We start from the raw sequence: 20,391 nt of genomic DNA, 5'->3' as shown, positions 1-20,391 counted from the left end.
TGAGTCAAAACCAGCTTCTCCTCCCTTTGTTGTTAACCCTGGGTAGTGTCACAGCCTTCAGAAAAGTAGCTGACACCACAGTCTCAAGGCAAGGCTTCTCTCTGTCCTCACTGGATAGACATGTGTGCTGCCAATCACCGGAGAGGAGACTGGAATCACCCCTAAGGCCAACCTGGCCCTGAAGTGGGGGAGATTCAAGGAGACCTGAACAAAACCGAAGACGCTTAGAAAAGGAAGGGGACCTCGATTCTGGATGACACCCACTCAACCTCAGTACTCAGGAGGGGGTACCCAGCTTCCTTTTGCCTTTGCCAGAGGGTGTGATTAGTGCTCCGGCTCTAAAAATACGGTGGGAACCTGCATTATTTTTACATATAAAAAATTACAAACAGGCCGGGCGGTGGTGGTGCACGCCTTTAATCCCAGCACTCGGGAGGCAGAGACAGGCAGATCTTTGTGAGTTCGAGGCCAGCCTGGGCTACAGAGTGAGATCCAGGAAAGGCGCAAAGCTACACAGAGAAACCCTGTCTCGAAAAACAAAACAACAACAAAAAAATTACAAACAGAACAGATTTTATTAGTAGTAATTTATAGAGGATAGAAGAACAAGACATAAAAATACCCACACAATAGGTCTAGCCTGCCCCTCGATGCCTCTCTGCCTGTCCCCACCCAGTCTCCACTCAGACACTGATCAGAGGCTGCTCAAGGCCTCCTGCCCTGAGATGGCCAGCAGGGTCAGACAGTGAGGAACCCAGGAGGATGGAAGGAACGCAGGAACATGATATTTTGTAACCTGATGTGTCCCTTGGCTAAAAGCCACAAATCCTCTCAAGCCCTTAGCCTGCCACTCACTTTGAGATCTGTGGCTATGAACGACCTTGTGGGCCCCGGCACTATCCATTTCCACACAGCTTGGCCACAGCTTTGTAAATTATTAAGCCATCCTTGGATGATGCTAACTTAAGGGCATCTAACTAATGTAATTAATTTCTCTTTAAAAAGCTGATCCTGCAGCCTTCAGCCACACACCACAAGAGAGACTGTAGTAGTCACTAACTAGAGAAACAGTGTTCCTGCACTGGCATGTCACACATAAACACATGTGACACAAATATACACATGCATGTAAGTATACACCTACAATTTCTTTGTCTCTAACAGTCATGATTTCATACATGTTGTCCCTGTTACTGGTCCTTTCACCCCATGGTTTGTTAGGAGTTATTTCCCTGTCAATGAATATTGATTTTTAGTGGTTGCATAGTTTTCCTTTATCAGACTGTCATAACTCAATAGTAAACACTCAGCCTCTTTCTATGTTTTCACGAGCACAGACAATATCACATTGTTCTCACAGATGCATCCTTTTGCTTACATACAAACGTTTCTGGGATGCCAATAATGTATAGGAAAGATTCTTACCAGTGGGATTATTGAGAGGAAGCGTGCTGCTTTTCTATTGTGATGGAAAACTGCTGGACTCTCTCCCAAGGGTGTGTCACCCATTTCCCCTTCCAACACTGGAGGAAGGGTCATTTAGTCTATATTCGATGACAATGTCCATCCTTTCCGAGCTAACATTCTAATCATGAGAAAGAGCTCTCCACCTTTGATGTGGTAGCTGCTGTGACTCTGCATCTTTTCAAGCAGTTTTGGTTTATGCCACTTGGGGTTTTTCTTCTACAAATTGCCTATTTCGTTCAATCTTTTATACCACCAACTCCCCTGCCCCCGCACACTTGGTTTGTTTGTCTCTGATATAAGTTTTGTATATGTGTCTCTGAGTTCTTTGTATGATATGTACATTAACCATTAAACATGTAGCAAATATTTTCTCCTAACCCTTAACTTGTCTATATTTCATGGCTTGTAGAAATTAGTAAATTTGTAAAGTCAAACCAGTACTCTTTCGGGGGAGGGCTCTTTCTATCATGGGGCACAAAAATGATGAATTAAAGTTTTCTAACCCTATTGTTATTATTTATTTATAACAAGGTCTTGTGGAGCCCAGAGTGGCCTTAAACCTGTGATCCTCCTGTCTCAGCCTTTGAGGAGTGCTGAGGCTACCCATGTCATCATGCCTGGAGTTCATTTTAGTTCTTAAAGCTGCACAGTGTGGAAGTGGCAATTTACACGGGGCACAGCTATGTGAATTGGAACACATTTAACTATGAGGAACAGCTCTGTCATCCCCAGCACCCCATATAGACCCATCCCAGAACAGACCCTTCCACTGAACCCCTGGGGTTCTCTGTCCTGCTCCTCAGCACTCTAGCTTTCTTTTTCATATGCAGCCACATAGCACTTCATGCCAGGAATACATCTCCCAAAGATGTTGGGCAGTTCCATCACAGTGCTTGAGTGTACTATGAAGTAATAGATCTGAGCGCATCCTTGTGATGTGGCCCACCACCGAACTGTTACCAAGGACACCACTGAAAATGAACTCAGGGTGCATCATCTTCTCCACCAGGAGTGGTGCTTTAGGACCATAAGGCTCCAGCATAAGCGTTCCTTGTATTGGTCATTCTTCATCTTTTCACTGTTCTAGTACCCCATTGTATGGCAGTTGAAGACCACTTTGGCTGTCCTGAGTTTTGGCTGTGGAGATAGTAATTAAACACATTTATTGACTTTTTGTGGTGAATCAGTGAGTTTTATTGGGATTATAGGAATATGGGTGAAGGGTTACTTATAGGAATAGAAAGGACTCATGCCCACCCCAACACACATGATAGCTCATAAAATTATTGACATTTTTTTTAAATGGACATAAGTAGAAAGTTTTAGTTGGTTAAGACCTAATCTATCCACTTCTTCTATTATCAATCATGCTTTTGTTATTTGTATAAATTCTCAGTTTAACATCTGTTCATGAAGACTTCTGAAGTTTCTCCTAAGACTTTATGATTTTGTCTTTACTATTAAATCATTTGAGTCAACTTTTGATTTAAATTCTGAGATTCAGAAAGGTTCCTTCTTGGGGTGTTTTTTCTCTTTTTAATGGATTTTTATTTATCCTTTGAGAATTTCCTATGTGTATACAATGTGTTTTTAATCAAATCCAGACCCACTCCCCCTCCACACCAGATCCGCTCTACCATGTTCTTCTCTCAACTTCATGTGCTCTTCTCATAACCTACCGCGTCCAGCTGGTGCCACCAGTGTGTGCACAGACACGGGATCATCTGCGGGAACGTGGGCAGTCTACTAGGGGCCCTGAAAAACACCGACTCCTCCTCCTCAGCCACAGTCAACTGCCCATAGTTCCTTAGCTTCTGGCAGAGCTTTATGAGCCCTCCTCCATCCAACAGAGATTTGGGCTGGCTTGATCTTGGGCAGGTCTTGTGTGGGCACCCACAGATGCCATGACTTCACATGTACTGTGGTCACAAGGCATCAGGAAAACATTTTGCATGATGCTCTTTAAAGTAAGAAAAAGGAAGAATGTAGACAAAAGGACATGTGAGTTGTGAGAGAGAATATAAAGCTAATTGTTTCTAGTTTTATCTGTCATGTTATTTGTTTTTCTTTTTCGTGGTAGACAATACAATTGACAGCCAAAGTTTAAAATGAGTACTTCAGAATGACTATTCTAACTGAATAGAAATTTATTGAGATGTATAGAGTTTGGGACTGGTCTGCCTTGCTCTAGTTGTGTGATGGTTTCACTTATAAATTATTTATAATAAAATGCTTTTTATTTAAGTTATTTTTAAATTAAAAAAAACCCTTTGTTGAAAAGACTCATTTCTCTAGTGTACTGCCTCTGAACATTGATTGGTCATTCAACCATAACTGTGTGACCCTGGCTGTGGACTCTCTGGTTTAGCAATCTACAAGATGAATTCTCTTAGCACCCCACTACCTTCTTACATGGTTTTGTAGCAAATCTTACAGTAAGGTTCTGTGTTTTCCCAAAGTTTATTTTATTTTCTAAAGTATTTGATTACTCTAAATCCTTAACTTTATATATGGATATTTTTCCACACACACAAATGCTGCTCTAGATGAATTTGAGGAGTGTGGTGTCTTCACTCTGTAGAGCCTTCAGACACGAACACAGCATGCCTCACCATCTGTCAGTCTTTATTTTCTGTTTCATTCACCAGCCTTCTGCGATTTTCATTACAGAGAGCCTATGCGTGTTTTCTTAGATTCATACTTAAGTGTTCTATTTGAGGGGAACTGTTAAAATAATATAGTAAGTCTTTTACCACTGACTGATAATGTCTGAGTTGTTTAAGACATTGCAAATATTGAACATGTCTTGTGTTGACAGACGTACCTTCTATGCATTGATGAGCCAGCTTACCTAGTGAGTACTTCCGGTCTATGTTCACAAAGGTATTGGCCTGTAGTTTTCTTGGTTTTGAAATACCTGCTTGTCTTAGTAACCAATAATGCTGATCTCTTCAATAAGTCCCGAAGTTTTCTCTCTTCTATATGGAATTAGTGTCATTGTTTGGTAGAATTTTCCAGCGAAGCCACTTATTCCTGGAGAATTTTCAGATAGTTTTAAATATCAGATTGCATTCTTTTCCAGTTATAGGATTCGATGGATTATCTATTCTTGACTGTGTTTGAGTAGTTCGTGATTCTTGAGAAACACAAGCTGTCAAATGTATGTGTTGCGTAGTTGTTGACAGTGTTTGTTACCCTTTTAAGTTAGGATGTCAGCATTGCCTCCTTTCATTCCTGATATTAATAAATTGCATTTTTCTCTTTTTTGGTTGTTATTAGAAATGTCTCAGTATTACTGATTATTTTTCACAGGGCCAGTTTTTGTTGTTGTTGTTTCTTTGAGTTTCTCTATTTTCTGTTTCTAATTCTGTTGCTCTCATCTTCTGTCTTTGCTTGTCTTTCTTTCTGCTTGTGTTGGTCCTTATCAAGATACACTCAGCTCTGTTGGAGACCAGTGCCTTTGCTGTTGAAGCATTTCCTCTACAGACTCCCTACTCATCTGCAGCTTCTCCTACCCCTGCATTTCACTTTTGTTCACTTGAATGTTTCCTGATTCTCCTTGAAAACTCTCTTTGGCCATGGGATTATTTATGTGTATTTTCCTTGATCCAAATATTTGAAGAGTTCTCTCTCTTTAGGAAACCAGTTTTTAAATCCTAGCAAATGATCCCTGACTCCTCGAGAAGATGTTTTACTTACGGTCATTGAGTGATCTCTTCCACATCAGTTGGTGCCCATTGTTTGATAATAGCATTTAATTCTGATCCTCTGTCTATTTATTTCTGTCTATTTTGCCTACCTCAGCAACAGTATTTACTGAGAAAAAAGTATTTGAACTTAAAATTTGAATCAAGGAATCCTTTCTCTTTTGCGTCATTTTTTGTCATATCTATTTTGAAGCACTAGTACCAGATGCACACATATTAAGAATTGTGACGCCGGGCGGTGGTGGCACACTCCTTTAATCCCAGCACTCGGGAGGCAGAGGCAGGCGGATCTCTGTGAGTTCGAGGCGAGCCTGGTCTCCAAAGCGAGTTCCAGGAAAGGCGCAAAGCTACACAGAGAAACTCTGTCTTGAAAAACCAAAAAAAAAAAAAAAGAATTGTGACATGTCATCAGCCTGACCACCTTTTCAGTATGCCACATCCCTCTTTGTGTTTGCTAGCTTGCCTAAGACAGGGTCTCACCTAAGCAGCACAGGCTGATAATAAACTCACCATCCTCCTGTCTCTGCCTCTGAGGCAATCACAAATAGCACTGCCGAAGGGGGAGAGACTTCTCAAGGTATGAGAGTCAAAGGAAAAGTGCCTCAGAGGCCCCAGGATTTCCTACTTCCTGTTCCAGGATCGGATTGAGGCAATTTCTTGCTCTTATTTGTGGCTCATCTGTATTCCTGTGTTGAAGTCCTAACCCTGTACACATTAGCAAGTTGAGCTTTTGGCTAGCGATTGGGTTATCAGAGTAGAACTCTTATGAATAGGATTAATGACTTTATAAAAGATGGAGCAGCCTTATCCCTTCCATCACGTGAAGCCCTATGTAAACCAAAATGCAAGGCCTCACGGGCACTAACTGTGTATGCAATACCTTATTTAGGAAAAACCTCCAGATCTCTGGGAATCAAGTTTATGTTGTTTATGGTGTTTTGGCAACAGCAGTCCAAACAAGTCAAAACACTTGCTCTTCCAGCAGCTGAGAAAGTGACAAGGGCCATTCTCTTTGTATGTGTGCTGGTTTTCCATCACTTAAAAACAAATGTCTGCTATCATAAACACCCCTAATGACTCAGATAGGATTGTCTGTACCAACTAAACGGTCACTAGAGAAGCTGTTTTTTTTTAAATAAGTAATGATGGTTATCATTATAATCTACTAAATAATAGCATGTATGTTATGCCTTTTGAAGTATTTAAGAATATTTGAGAACTAGTTTCAAAAGTTAAAGGTTCTCCTTGCAGTCTTGTGCAACTTAATGAGCTTGGTAAATTATAGTTAATGCAAATCTCTCAAAGACAAATTCCAGGCTAGTCTCTGTCAAATTAATCGAAAAATACCCATTAATTAAATAATACAGTGTTATTTTCCAGGTACTAGAATCAGTTACCATAATTAGAAACTACAGAGGTTTTTTTTTTTTTTCTTTCTTTCTAAAAACGTAGTCTTTGCAATATTTCAACAGGAAAAAAAAAGGACTGCTGGGGACTTTCGAGTGGAGTCATCCTTCCGCCCACTGTTATCCCTCGGAATAAAATGTGAAGCAAATTAACCCTCAGGGGCCAGTGGTCTACGATGACTTGGCTCTTGTCTGGTTTCTTATGACAAAGCTAAAGTCAGCTCCATGCCCTGTGAGGACTGGGGTAGGTTTTAGATCCAGAATCTTGTTTCTAAGCATGCTATTTGTATCTGATCCCAGTTACCTATGCTAAAGATCTTGGTGCCAGTCAGTTATCCACATCCATTTTACCCATAAGACTTCCTTCTTTGCTCCTGTCACCTGCCAGGACATATTCTTGATATCAGCTAAGTGTGTCATGCTATTCATCTTCTGAGCCTCAAGAGAGGCTCCATCTTCTCTGACAGGTACATCTAGACCCCAGAAACAAGTCCTCCCCATCAGCGTATCACCTAACACCTAGCCCAGTTGTTCTCAACCTGGGGGTCACAACCCCTTTGGGGGTCCCATATCAGACATCCTGCATATCAGATATTTACATTACGATTCATTACTGTAGTAAAATTGTAGTTACAAAGAAATAACAAAATAATTTTATCATTGGGGTCATCACAACATAAGGAACTATATTAAAGGGTCATGGCCTTAGGAAGGTTGAGAATTGAGTCCTAGCCCAATACTGGCATAGCATATACCCAAAAACAACGTGAATGATTTTCCTTGGCCATTACTCAGAATTTTTCTTATGCCTCCCTCTACCATGCTTTTAGAAGCTGATGTCACACTTAATCGACAGATTCCTTACTGTTTGCCCAGCTGCTTTCCCAGCTCAACTATCTTCACCTTGAAGGCAGGCGCACACTTTATTCTTTCTTACAATCCAAGCCTGTGGACATACTTCTGAACCTTCACAGACATACAACTATGCATGACTGTAAAGTTGGAATGCAGTATTGGCTCAGATATTTTCTATGTAACAACATGCCAGCTGTTCCAGTTGCCTGTTTCTTTATCCCAAGAAAGTATCTATAGGGTTCTTTTTTCTTTCTTCTTTTTTTTTCTTTTTTGGTTTTTCAAGACAGGATTTCCCTGTGTAACAGCTCTGACTGTCCTGACACTCACTCTGTAGACCAGGCTGGCCTCGAACTCATGGAGATCTGCCTGCCTCTGCTTCTCAAATGCTGGGATTAAAGGCATGTACCACCACCACCACCCAGCTAGGATACTTTCTTGATTAGTAATCACATGTCACAAAATTCTGTTCCTTCATTAAGCAACCGTGTATCTAGAAAAAAGAAGGCAGACCAGTATTTCACTTCATCTAAGTCTATCTTCAATTAACAGTGATGCCGAAATACTTTGGGTCACTCCAGTAGAGAATGGAAAGCCAATTCTACATCCTCCGGCCTACTTCAGCCCATCCTTTGTCTCTGGAGCACTGAGCTGAAATTGCAGCTAATTTTGGCATAGTGGTTAGCATGGCGGTAACAATGTCCCAGTCACGTTATAACCATATAAACTGCAGGGCCATACAGCATAAAAGTTAGAACGGCAGGCTCTGCACCCAAGCCTGTAACTGAGCTATGTGAAACCAAGCCAATCATTACTTATGTGGACCTAGTCTTGTCCTCTTACTACGGGAACACGATTAAATGATATAAAGTATAGCATGGTACTGGGCTCACATAGAAAGTGCCTTTTAAAAGAATATAAATAATGATGATAATTTAGCTACTATTAGCTTTTAGGAGCAGTGTTCTCTTTCTTTTTCCTTCAAGTTGATTAATTCAAAAGCGTTTACTGACTACCTTAAGTGTGTCAAACACTAAACTAAGCCCTGTGGGGAATATGAAGCTATAAAACACAGTGCCTGCTGACTAAAGCCTGTGATCCAAGGACTAGACGTGGCCCCAAACTATCACCAGGGCAGACAGGAGAGCCACAGACAAATGCCATGAGAGGTTGTGGGCATCAGGAGAGCATGAGTCTCAGAGAGGAGCTCCAAGTGCTCGGACCATCATGGCCATAAAGGTCGCACAGACACCTATTTTTTTAGCCCATACTAAGAATGCTCTCAACTGCAGAAAAAAAAAAAATAGAACTCTTAAAAAATTTCAACTGAGTAATTTTTATGCTTTTGCTATTTATGATTCTGCTAAAGATATTTAATTGTATGGTATACTCTAAGGCTGTGCAAAAGCGTCTTGCAAGGCGGCTTTATAGGTACTCATTAATTCAGCCAACCTAAACGAGCTGTAAATGAAACTGACAAATGCTATTATCTTACTTGCTGAATTCTTCTTTTTATTTCAGCAGAATATAGTTTGAGGTACTCAAAATTCCTGACATCGTGCACAGATGCAAAGGGCCACAGGTAATTAGTGTGGGCTGGGGCTGAAGCCATTTGCCTTTCATAGTTAATGTGTAGTAGAAGTCACTGGAATGCCCAGTTCCTGGGGCTGGGATTCAGGATTCGACATCGGGGTTAATATCTCCATCCCTGTGCTCCATTGCTGGCTTCTAGGTGGACATGAGAGTGACGGGGTCCGGAGAGGAGTTAGTTTCCTTCTGGACTTCCCCAGAGAGGATGAATTATCCTGACCTGAGAGAGATTCCTTCTGGGGACTGAAGAACAAGGCCAACCATTTTAGCATTTGATGCCAAGATTACAACATTGGCTCTGGGTTTACATACCTACTTTAGATGACCACATGGCAAATACCATGGTGTTGGGCTATCCTGTATTAGCCTTAAATTATACCATTTCACATGTATTGCTTCATACTCTGCACATCTTTTAAACCTTCCTTTTAAATACATATGCCTCTGGGAGAGTCAAAATATTATTGAGTACTGTATAGTTTTGCAAGCATTGGATTGTTACCAACCCTCCAATTACCTTCCTTCTTACAGCGGTCACTAGCTGCCCATTTACTCCAATGTGCCTTATCTGTGTTAAAGGGTAGTCCACGGAGCCTCACACACAAGTTTAACATCAGTTCTGTGACAGTTATAGATGGGGCAGACAACTCTGAACTATTTATCAGAATTCTTCAAGCCTGTTGTTCTCTGGCTGTCCTCTAAGTGTCTAATTTTTACATTTATATTTGGCCTTGAAATGCATGGTGTGTTTTCCTTCAAGCATTCGTGTGCCTATTACTCTGCAATCTATGGATTCTCCTTAGTAAATGACAGTTTTGGGCTACACAGAAGTCTCTGTTGGGAGAGCAGGGACATGCATGGCTTCTAAACATCTTTTTGTTTGATATCAACTGGCTCAGAATCTGCCTCATCAGAAGGCATACTGCCTTTCACACTCAGACTTCTGAGTACATGGGTATCTATACTCCATGTTCTTGGATGCTAAGCTAGGTATAGCAGGAAGGACATCAGGAAAAGAAGAACACTAGACCAGGAAGAGCAGGTATAATTAATGAGGCTTTTTTAAATTTTCTCTTGTGCACTACCCGTGTGTGTGTGTGTGTGTGTGTGTGTGTGTGTGTGTGTGTGTGTGTGACTCTTATCAAGAGACATATGATAAAATATAATTCCCAGAAGGTACAAAGACCTGAATGAGCAGGCACTTTTTGTAAGTACAGGTAGACTGGCCACATCCATCACAGAGTGTCTGCTGGTCTGAGGGCTGCCTCTGCATTAGGTCTGCATCTGAGTACTTTACCAGGTATATGAGAAACACTGCTTGTTTTTTCAGACTGTTGGCCAAAACCTGAGTATCTGATGTGATTACAAATAACTTACTTATTTATTCACCTGTGGCCACTAATCAGGTTTGACATTCAAATGCCCTTGGTTGAAAATTCCCTTATGACCAGGGAGCTGCATCCTCATTTCAAACGGCTTTCCCTTCAAACCTCAGCAGTCCTTGCTCCATTTTCTGCTTCTCTTTTTTCCCCCAAATATGTACCACCATCTGACCTACTGCGTGCTGATAGGATCCGGAAATGTCTTCATTAGTAGTTTAAGAATACATCTTTTCTTACACCCGCAAAAATATTACCAGATGCAGGGGTTTTGGGGGGTTCTGGGGGGACAGTGTATATTTAAAAAGTTTGTAGACAAGTTAAAATTCACTTCTCAACATCAGTGTGGGTTTTGTTGGTATCAAACAACATGTGGGGACTTTGGAGAGTGTTCCCAGAAGGGTCTATTAGCAAGCTTTTTTCTCTATCCCTAGAATACATCAAAGCATTTGCACTCTGAATTACTAGATCCCACAAAGGTCTATAAAGCTCAAAGCCTGGAAGGTACAGTTAACTTTACACTCAGACACATGCAGGATGGTGTGGATATAGACAAGCACTAGGTAGTTTCAAAGAGACTCTAAACATGGCTCTGCTGTCATATGCAAATCAAACTAAGACTTTAGACTAGGGACTAAGCCTCCATTTTCTCTCTCAAGAACAATGCTGTGGGGCTCTTCCACATGAAGATTGAAATTCAACCATATATTCATAGTGCAATTTCCCAGTAGACTCTTGTAACATGCCATATTATTATAAATTACTGGTGAAATACTTATATTTTAAAGGGAATCTAAACAGCAACTGTGCATGTGTACTTTTGGAGCATCCCCAGAGGAGGTGTGCATGTTGTTTGTGTTATCTGGGATCGGAGGCTAGTATCTAGTATGAGTTTTCACCACAGGGATCTGCAGAGAGCTCCACACAACACCTCTCTGCCTCATCAGGCATAACTTGACCAAGTGTAGGGGGCCAGCCTCTCCCTGTTCCTCCTATGAAATGGACTAAGCTCAGTGGGCCTGATCTAGGGTGTATTTCATTTCATCTATAAAATTAGATGGCCCACATCAAATCCTGTATTAGTAGGTTTGAATTACTAAAACTTTAATCACCTTCATCGGGTTTGGAACATCAGTCATTAAAGGTATTTTAATTTGTGTATCTACAGCTATCACTCATTTGGTTTTCCAAACACTTAACTCATCTCATCTCACCTCCCCCGGGATCTGGAAGGCTGTTCTTTGTATGATTAAGACTCTTGGATATCTCAAACTTGTTGTAAATATATTGTAGAAAAGGTTATGGTGTCCATCATCAAGTTCCTAATTTTGATCTCATAAAGTCTTGAAAAATCTTACACTTTCGGATGTTTTTTTCTGACCAAAACATGGGCCCTATTCCCCTGAATCCCAAATGTGCCTTGCATTTCTGTGTCCAACATGTATTCACAGCAGTTCCTGGGAAGTGAAAATGCTAACTCAGACAATAACATATTTGTTCTTAATAGACGGTCATGTTAACTTAGCAGAAACTGATCTTAAGGGGATGAAAAGAAGTAATAGTATTTTGAAGAGGGGAGAAGGTCAGGCTGAGGATCCAGTGTCTAGGAAGAGCAGATTGGAATAGAAAGTAGCAAGGAACATTCTGGATCACCTTCCCTTGGCCTAGGCAGACATCAGAGGGAACTGATTGCACTCAAACAATAACACTTTACACTTTATTGAGAACCTGGTATACTCTAGGAATGTGACATGATTTTTGTGTGTTCAAATTCACATAGCACAACAGACTCTCTGGTATGTTCATGTGATCATGTCTTATTAGAGGTATAGGAAACTGGATGGATTCAGCCAGTTCAAGCACTGGCTCCCACCTTGAGATGCCAACAGAGCTAAGGCTGGACCTGGCAGGACTGCCTGGCTCATTCCATCTCATGTTCTTCCCACAGATGGCCTGTGAGGTCCAGGGAAGGGAGGGCTCTCTGAGGCAGAAAGTTTGCAGTGTCCGCTTTCAGTTCTGCCATGATACCCACTGGGACACTCAGCACCAAAGGAGATACATAAAGAGAATTCAAGCATTGCCACGTCCAGAGTTTTATAGAGGTCAGAGTTTAGTGCCACCTAACAAAAAGTGTGATTTCATGTCTTTCGGCTCCACGCTGTTCATTTGCTCTGAGCACACTCCTGGCTCTCCAGCACAGAACAAGAACAGAAACTGGATACCGTCAATTCAGTGTGAATATCAGAAGACAAATCAACTCCTTAGATGGGGATGAGGCAAAAACATGTTCACTGGTCCCTTAAATGAAGGGGGAAAAATCAAGCAGCATTTGGGTTTACCGGTAAGATACTTCGCCTAAAATATAAAACATGTTAAATAAGTTGACCACCATTATCATACCATCACTTTTTTCTCTTAAATGTTGCTGAGGCCGCTGGCAAATCTTCGCTTGTGACAAAAATATCTATAAAGCAAAAGAAGACAAAAACTTCATATCAATTTTAAAAACTCAAGTAGACATATAATCTATCACATGCAACAAAATAATACACCAATTAAGGACAAGTCTTGTGAATGAGAATTGAACAAAATAATTACTGTTTAGAGGATGTCACATTGCCAGAAACAGAAAAACCGATGCTGGGAAGAATGCAAAAGATCCATTGTCTCCTCCCAGCTAATTGTCTCTGGCTCAGAATAAGAATTTTTAGCAACTAACAAGCTAAGCAGTCCACTCCTATTGAAGAGGTCACAATACTGCTGCTCCCTAAGCCAAAATATCAGTGTCTCAAATCCTAGAAAACAGCAGAAAGTAAGAGTTGCAGCTGGGTCAGAAATAGGATCGGCCAGAAACAGGCAGCATCGGGGGCCCACAGTGAGGGACCAGGCTTCTCCCAAGTCAATACTGGAGGTGCCCATGCCCCTGCACCACAGCTGGTAGGCAGTTTCCCCAGGGCAAGCAAAGCAGAAGCCAGAACAGGACTTGGCAAGGAGACCAGCAGCTACACATCTCAAAGCCATACAGGCAGGCCCCAGAGCAAGCGGCTGTCTCCTGTTCAGGTCCCAGCAGGAGAAAAACTACGGAGTAAGAAAGGAAGACACTACCAATAAAAGTAGAAAAAAACTAAGAAACCAGCCTTCTTAATCATGTCCTAGAAGACTCAATCTTGTGGGATAATAACAGAAAAGTCCTCAAAAGACCAATCCTATTAGTCAGAATAGGAATAGTTACACTGTAACGTTCTGTTGAAATGTGACTGTACCTGTCTTAAGACACAGAAAGAGAGAGTAATCAATTTCACCCACTTATAAAATACATACCTAAAAGAAAATAATGTTTAAGAGGCCAGAGATAGTGTGTTACAAAGACTTAGAGATGAAAACAGGCAGAGTGTTCATATTGGACAAACAAAGAAAATTCAACCACAAAGTTAACGCAAAGTAATTCAAAATAAGAAAAAAGGATAGTTCATGCCGGTAAAGGGTAAAAGTCATAGTAAATACATGACATATGTGTAGTAAAGCTGTGTCTCTGAGTCCTTCAAACATAGCACCATCATAAACTTTGACACTGCTGAGGCTCTGTAAGTTTCCTCATTCTATTACTAAAAGTTTTCACAGTTCTAAGAAACTAAGCTAGACACATTGTATATCTACTGCATATACTGAAACAATAAATGAACAACAGAAGCCAAACAACATTGAAAACTTTTGTTAATACCGTACACAAATGTCTCCAACCTGACACTCTTGAGAAGTGAGTTGAGCAAAACAAGAGCCACTGTTGAGTATTGGTTTGTTAGGCAAAACTCAGAGCAAAATGGTCTCCATGTTGAGGCAATAGATTCAAAAGAAATCCTTCCACTCGATGCTTTAGAGGAGAATAACAAAAGAGAAAAGGACTGGGGTGGTTAAAGTATGTCCCAGCTACAGGAAATGGAAGAAAACTGCCAGGACCACAGTGGCTTGGGGTATGGGTACCAACAGAGCCAGCGACAAAGAGGATGGAAAAGACTTAGCAACCGACAGCACTTCAGATGACAATGATGGGTTGTGCTGCTCAATCTTAACCCTAATTATTTTGAGGAGATGTAAACTTGTCTTTTTAAATGTAAGTTACTAAAATTGACTCAACAAGAAGCCAGAATCTAAGGAACTCACCAGGACGGCTACAAAACAACACGGGCTGGGAGGCCAAAGCGGAGAGTTTACAAACAACGTTGAGTTGTTCCAAAGACTAGAAAGATATGGAGAATTACAAAACTTAACTTTATAAAGCTAAATCACTCTGATACTCAAAAAGAAAAAAAAAATCCTTTTGATCTATCCCAAAAACCTTAACTAAATTGCTGGGAAACTAAATTTAAGGTTATGTTAAAAATCAACCAAGTGAGATTGATCTTCAAATTCACAGAACTATTAGATAGATTCATCAAGGAGGAAATCATAGAGTAGGTAACAGATTGAGAAAAGATCTTAATATTATCCTTTGTTGTTGTTGTTGGAAAACTAGAAGCTTAAAATTTTGATCATTATTAAATCATTAAAAAAAAAATCCCATTTCAGGAAGAAATGCTAAAGACACCTCTGTTAAAATAAGAGCTGTAGTTGTTTGTTTTTACTCTTTATTCTTTGCTCTTTGAGAGGCCTGCCACCCGGCTCCCAAATAAATACATGGAGAGTTATTCTTTCGTATGAATGCCAGGCCTTAGTTTGGCTTATTCCTAGCCAGCTTCTCTTAAATCATCCCAGCTACCTTTTGCCTCTGGGCTTTTTCCTTTTTTCACTTCTGTATATCTTACTTTCACTCTTACTCTGTGGCTGGCTGGCTGGGTGGGTGGCTGGCTGGCTGGGTGGCTGGCTGGCTGGGTGGCTGGGTGGCTGGCCCCTAGCACCTCCTCCTTCTCTCCTAGATCTCCTTTCTCCCCAGATTTCTCCTTCTATCTATTCTCTCTGCCTGCCTTCCGCACTAGTGGCCATTCAGCTCTTTATTAGACTAATTAGGTGTTTTAGACAGGTAAAGTAACACAGCTTCACAGAGTTAAACAAATGCAACATCAAAGAATGCAGTACATCTTTGCATCATTAAGACAGCATAAACAAATGTAACACATCTTAAAATAATAGTCTACAACAAAAAGCAAAACAAAAAAAGATATGCTATAAACTTTATTGTGACAAATTACTCATTGAGTCCAATAAAATAAAATATAAATGTAAAACAAAAATGATAGGTGCAAGAGATAGCTCAGCAGTTAAGAGAATTTGCTGTTCTCGCAGAGGATCAGGGTTCAGTGCCCAGAAGCCATGTTGGATGACTCACAACCACGCCAGTTCTGAGGATCCAATGCCCTCTCCTGGCCTCTTATAACACCAGGCACGCCTGTGGTGTGCATGCAGGCAAAAGACTCATGGACATAAAATAAAAATAAAAATATTTTTGAAAAATAGGATGTGAGAAATAAGAGACCAATGGTTTATTGGCGTGGTTATAGGTCAAACATTGAAAGAAATCATATTCAAACTTAAATGAGAGCTCAGCCAGTTAGTTAGGGTAAAAACTGTACTTTATTGTTGATGACTCTTACATGTGCATGCGATTGCCAGTGAGGACAGGAAATGCAAACTACCAGCAACAAACTTAATCTCCATCTTCGCTCTTCATATTTCTTCCACAGTCTTCCTGATCTATTGCTGTGCTTAGGTCCACCTCTCAAGCATGGCGGCCACCCACTCACTCCACCTAGCAGGTGCCTGTCCACTCTCCCTGCATGTCACCCACTCTCTTTTTTGTAAGCACAAAATTCCAGTGTCCCTGCTCCTGCCCTCCCTCTTCCCACCTTTTCAGAAACCTTTCATTGTGGGTTCTTTTCTATTGTACCATCAACAACCATGTGTTTCCATTCTTTCAATATATAAATATAATCTTTAAAATCGCTCCCACATTTCCATACTTCTTGTCCATTCCCTTCTAGTTCTATTTACTTCTCCCTTTACTGCTTCCTCCTCCTCCTCTTCCTCCTCCTTCTCCTCCTCTTCCTCCTCCTCCTCCTAAATAAATGTGGAACATGAACCCACCATGTAGTTATAATCTCCAGACAGAAAGAATCCTGGGATCACATCGTGGCTCACTAGTCTGCTCCTGTACGAGATGTCTTTAACAGCAATATTTTCACTGCTCTAGACCTTAGTCTTGGCAAAGACCTGCTCGTTTCTAGCTGTAGAATTCATGTCTCTTGTGGAGCTCCCAGTTACATCACAGCTTTCTGTATCCTCAGAAGAAAAGATGGCTCCGTGGGAACAGGCCATGATGGCTCCATGGGAGTAGATTTCTTTTCATGGCATCAAGAAGAGCCTCAACGCTCCCTGTGGCTGCGTCACTGCCACTTTCCTGTGTCACTGGTGGAGTTTTTAGAGGCTTTCATGAAAGTTCCGCAGATGAGGACTTTTGTCAGGATAACAGGCGAGAGCTAGGCAGAAGTTGTACAATAGTCATTTTGCTATATGTATAGACAGTGTTTGTTTTTTGCCCTACACTCAAAATTCTCAGTTCTTCTGATTGCCACTGATGTTACGATATGAAGACAACTACATCACTTCAAAGTAGTGAAGAACTTGGGTCTAAGTCCATGTCCCTTCGGATTATGACATGACGTTGTCCCTAACATACTTTCACTAGGCCTCCATTTTAAAATTGCCCAAGTGCTAATTCTGCCTTCGAATAAAAACAGTCCCATCAACACGGCAGAAGGATTCAAAAGCAAACAGTTACTAGTCTCAGTTCACCAATTTTCTACACACCATTAAAGGAACGATCTGAGTTTCTTTTGTTTGGTTTTATTTGAAAATTGCAGTGTGCGCTCTGATGGTCAGTGGGGTAGGACCATGTCATAGGTTTTGTCAATTTGACACAAACCTACACACATTCGGGAAGAGGGAATCTCAAATGAAGAATTGCTCCATTAGGTTGGCCTGCTATCCCATCTGTGAGGCACATTTTTAATTACCAATTGGTGTGGGAAGGCCCATTCCACTGTGGGAGGTGCCATTTCCAGGCAAGTAAATATAAGAAAAGTACTGAACAAGCTATTGAGAGCAAACCAGTAAGCAGCATTCTGTAACACAAATTCTAGTTGGTCTTAGTAATAAAAACCCGGAAGTCAGATATCAAGGTGAAAGCTGAATATCAGAGAAGCAGAGCAGCCAGCTGTGGCATGAATCTTAGAAGGTCTTATTAATGAAAACAAACCTGGAGCCAGGACTGGGGTGAACGCTGGAAGATCAGAGAAGCAGAACAAGCCACAGCCACCTCGCCTTGCCAATTCCTCAGCTGATCCTGTTTCCTCAGACTGAAAGCCTCTGTGTCCTCATCTAAATGGCTCTCAGCTGAACTGGTGCTCAAAAGCCTAAAAGCTTAACCAGGCTCTAGTTCCTGGTTTTCACCCTTACACCTTTCTGCTTTCTGCCATCACTTCCCGGGATTAAAGGCTTGAGTTACCATGCCTGGCTGCTTCCAGTGTGGCTTTGAACTCACAGAGATCGGGATGGATCTCTGCCTTAGGAATGCTAGGATTAAAGGTATGTGTGTCACCATTTTCTGGCCTCTGTATCTAGTGGCTCTTCTGTTCTCTGACCCCAGATAAGTTTATTAGGGTACACAATATTTTGAGGAACATAATATCACCACAGCCAGCCCCTAGAAAGACTTCTTGCCTCTAAGAATCCTCAGAAAGAAAAGGCCAAGCTCCTGTCTCCACCCTGCCTTATCACTTCCTCTCTCCACCCAGCCAAATCACTTCCTTTTTCCTCCTCCCAAGTGCTGGGATTAAAGGCATGAGATCCCAAGTGCTGGGGTTAAAGGTGTGTATCACCACTGCCTGGCCTCTAGTGGCTGGCTCCCGCACTCTGATCTCCAGGCAAGCTTTATTTGTTAGAGCACAAAGTATCACCAAAGCATTCCCCTAGGCTGTCTGGTTCAGTTTCTGCTCCAAGTTCCTACCTTGAGCTTCTGCCTTGGCTTCCCTCAATAATGGACTGTAACCTATAAGCTAAATAAATCCTTTTTGCTTCAGTAGATTTTGTTTAGCATTAATCATAGCAACAAAAAGCAAGGACAGACCAAGTGTAAAAAAAAAGGAAAAATGTATTGTTAAGGGGGGAGAGAGAGAAGAGATGCCAGGCACTGTAGCCCTGTACAGATTACCCCTGTAATCTCAGCACTCGGACTAAAGCAGTAAGGTCACAAGTTCAAAGCCAGCCTGGGCTATGCAATGAATTCCAGGTCAGTCTCAGCTACATAGTAGTGGATCTTGTTTCAAAAATATAGTTATATAAGTGTACATCATATGCTTTTTTTTATGCCAGTTGTGTTAAAATTTTGCCATTTGGGCACATACTTATTAAATATAACATTTTAAATAATTTCCCAGTTTCTTTCATATATGATTACTTGGGTGGCTTACATTATGTTCTATCAGAACATTAACTGTATTGATATTTATGTCTCTAATTAAGACAGTTCCTCTGGACTACAGATTCCAAAATCCAGCTGTCCACAGCTGGCCTTCTAACTTGATGCACTTAAACTTACAAACCCTGCTCTGGGTTCCTAGCCACTTCTCCACTTCTCATTGTGATGCCGAGACCTGGACTCAGCTACGCACATTCCTCCCTTTCCAACTACTTGCCCTTAGCTTTGCCTGGACAGATCCTAAATGTCAGCATCCGCTGTGAGAGCGGGTAGTTCCTGCCCTCACGGTGCCTGCAGCAGCTGCTTTCCGTTTCCAGCTCTTTCATACACTGGCAAGGACATCTCCATTCCCTTCTCCGCCCCCGTCCCCATCCCCGCCAAGATTCCTGCAGTAGCCTGGACTCCCGAGGCCTGGAGGTCAGACTCCCAGCCCGTGGGGCCCCTTTTCCACCTCTGGATTCCAAAGAGCCAACCAATGCTTCAGAAGCTGTCTGTAGCCCCTACGCTCTGCTGCCACGGACTGTGCTTGACTCATTGTTTTTCCTTTCAGTCATAAAATGTCCATACTTAGTTAATTTCAATTCAACTCTGTCCATCTAACCTGTGTGATTTCTGTTTTCTTGACTAGACTTGATCAACATGTGCAGATTGGGCTAACAGAACATGTCCAAAATTAAGTTTGTGCTCCTTTCTCAATACTCACCATCTTAGTGAAGGGGGCAGCAGCTTGGCACCATTTCCCCGTGTCCTGAGAACGTGCTGCGCCCCGCGCTTAGGTCCACCATTTCACCCTGACGCCATCAGCATCCACTCAAAGTGCTGACTCCCTGATGTCGTCTTCTTTGTCCAGTTTTGTGTGGGCAGCTGTTCCGCATCCGTCCTCCTCCCCATCCACTCTATCCCCCGAAGCTTGACTGATCCATTCGCAGGACACTTGTCTATGGAACTTCTCTCTCAAATTTCCTCCCACCACCCACTTACCTCCCTTCCCCAGAGGTTGAGTCCTCTCTACCCTCTGCTCTAGGGTCAAACAATGTTTGTATCAATTTGTCCAATACTAAAATGGTAGACTGGGAGTTAGGCACATCCCCTGCCGGCAGACAAGGGAAAGAGGCTCTTGGTAGATTAATATACTTTTCACTTAAGCATTTAATATGACTGACCTCCTGTTCTTCTCGAAGACAGAGTCTTGGTAGATATTTTCCTCCTATAGGAAACTGTTTTGTGGGACTTTGAAGTTGCCCAAGAGGATTGTGTGTGGCTCCCGTGTTGGGAACCAACCAGCTTCCCTTCTTTATCTGGATTAGAATCCAATCCCTTGCAATAATCCAAACCAGCCAGTTCTATGAGAGAAAGGGAACTCATTCCATTGCCAAAGACAGTATCTCCCATTCTCTCAGCAATCTCAGACACCAGCTCTGGGTCCTCTTTCCTTCTTGGGGAGTCTGCCTCTTTGTATATGTTGGTGTGTGTGTGTGTGTGTGTGTGTGTGTGTGTGTGTGTGTGTGTGTGTGTGTGTT

General features: G+C 41.7%; 1 long non-coding RNA gene across 1 annotated transcript; it reads right to left on the bottom strand.

The window, feature by feature from the left end:
* Window positions 1–558: 558 nt before the first annotated feature.
* Window positions 559–20,171, bottom strand: LOC121827563 (uncharacterized). The gene is made up of 5 exons (XR_006069866.2): window positions 20,035–20,171; window positions 16,480–16,871; window positions 14,563–14,638; window positions 12,802–12,865; window positions 559–2,604 (listed from the first exon to the last, which is right to left on the bottom strand). It is a non-coding gene; the product is annotated as an uncharacterized LOC121827563 (long non-coding RNA).
* Window positions 20,172–20,391: the final 220 nt, after the last annotated feature.

The sequence above is a fragment of the Peromyscus maniculatus genome, chromosome 2 (genome assembly GCF_049852395.1).
Source record: "Peromyscus maniculatus bairdii isolate BWxNUB_F1_BW_parent chromosome 2, HU_Pman_BW_mat_3.1, whole genome shotgun sequence".
NCBI lineage: Eukaryota > Metazoa > Chordata > Mammalia > Rodentia > Cricetidae > Peromyscus > Peromyscus maniculatus.
This window is presented reverse-complemented; position numbering and strand designations above follow the sequence as displayed.